General features: G+C 36.3%; 1 non-coding gene across 1 annotated transcript; it reads right to left on the minus strand.

Annotated features, from left to right (window-relative positions):
* Positions 1 to 1,516: 1,516 nt before the first annotated feature.
* Positions 1,517 to 1,624, minus strand: LOC112798786 (small nucleolar RNA R71). The gene has a single exon (XR_003200383.1). It is a non-coding gene; the product is annotated as a small nucleolar RNA R71 (small nucleolar RNA).
* Between the last annotated feature and the right edge of the window lie 236 nt (positions 1,625 to 1,860).

The raw sequence follows: 1,860 nt of genomic DNA on the forward strand, positions 1-1,860 counted from the left end.
AGTTTGGTGTCTTGCATGCATTGTTATTTGATTTTAGTTGCATTTTGATTATTCCTCATTATTAAAAATCCAAAAATATTTTTTTTATTTGTGTCTTTTCAAGTCAATAATACAGAGAATTGAAGATTCAGAACATACAGCAGAGGAATTGCACAGAAAAAGCTGGGCGTTCAAAACGCCCAGTGAGGAAGGCAAACTGGCGTTTAAACGCCAGCCAGGGTGCCTGGCTGGGCGTTTAACGCCCAAAAGGGTAGTGCTTTGGGCGTTAAACGCCAGAATGTGCACCATTCTGGGCGTTTAACGCCAGGATGGCACAAGAGGGAAGATTTTGTTTCAAATCAAATTTTTTTAGTTTTCAAAATTTTTTTTCAAAATCAAATCTTTTTCAAATCAAATCTTTTCAATCTAATATTTTTCAAAATCAATTTCTTTCTATTTTCAAAGATACTTGCTATCAATTAATGATTTGATTCAACATTTCAAGTACGTTGCCTTTTCTGTTGAGAAAGGTTTAATGTTTGAATCATATCCTTTCTTGTTAGCCAAGTTATTAATTTTTAAAATCAAATCTTTTTTTTAAATGTTTTTCAAATCATATCTTCTCAATCACATCTTTTTTTTTAAAACCAATCATATCTTCTTAACCACATCTTTTTCAAAATAGTTTTCAATCAAATCTTTTTCAAAAATCACTTGATTTCTTTCCCACTCTTATTTTCGAAAATCAATTAAAGTTTTTCAAAATGTTTTTTTTAAATCTTTTTAATATTTTCGAAAATTTCTTCCCCTCTTCTCACATCTTTCTATTTATGGACTAACACTACTCCTCAATGAACAATTCGAACTCCATCTCTCTTGATAAGTTCGAATTCTTCTACTTCTGCCTTCTATTTTTCTTTTCCTCTGACACCTCAAGGAATCTCTATACTGTGACACAGAGGATTCCATATTTCCTTGTTTTCTTCTCTTTCATATGAGCAGGAGCAAAGACAAAAGTATTCTTGTTGAGGCTGACCCTGAACTTGAAAGGACCTTGAAGCGAAAGCTAAGAGAAGCTAAGGCACAATTCTCTGTAGAGGACCTAACAGAAATCTTCAAAGAAGAAGAACCCATGGCAGCCGAAAACAACAACAATGCCAACAATGCAAGGAAGGTGCTGGGTGACTTTACTGCACCTACTCCCGACTTCTATGGGAGAAGCATCTCTATCCCTGCCATTGGAGCAAACAACTTTGAGCTTAAGCCTCAATTAGTTTCTCTAATGCAACAGAATTGCAAGTCCCATGGACTTCCATTGGAAGATCCTCATCAGTTTTTAGCTGAATTCTTGCAGATCTGTGACACTGTCAAGACTAATGGGGTTGACCCTGAGGTCTACAAACTTATGCTATTCCCTTTTGCTGTAAGAGACAGAGCTAGAATATGGTTGGACTCACAACCTAAAGAAAGCCTGAACTCTTGGGAGAAGCTAGTCAATGCCTTCTTGGCAAAGTTCTTTTCACCTCAAAAATTGAGTAAGCTTAGAGTGGAAGTCCAAACCTTCAGACAGAAGGAAGGAGAATCCCTCTATGAAGCTTGGGAAAGATACAAACAATTAATCAGAAAGTGTCCGTCTGATATGCTTTCTGAATGGAGCATCATAGGTATTTTCTATGATGGTCTCTCTGAACTATCCAAGATGTCTTTGGATAGCTCTGCTGGAGGATCTCTTCATTTGAAGAAGACGCCTACAGAAGCTCAAGAACTAATTGAAATGGTTGCAAATAACCAATTCATGTACACTTCTGAAAGAAATCCTGTGAACAATGGGACAAGTCAGAAGAAAGGAGTTCTTGAGATTGACACTCTGAATGCCATATT

This window comes from Arachis hypogaea, chromosome 4 (genome assembly GCF_003086295.3).
Source record: "Arachis hypogaea cultivar Tifrunner chromosome 4, arahy.Tifrunner.gnm2.J5K5, whole genome shotgun sequence".
Classification (NCBI taxonomy): domain Eukaryota; kingdom Viridiplantae; phylum Streptophyta; class Magnoliopsida; order Fabales; family Fabaceae; genus Arachis; species Arachis hypogaea.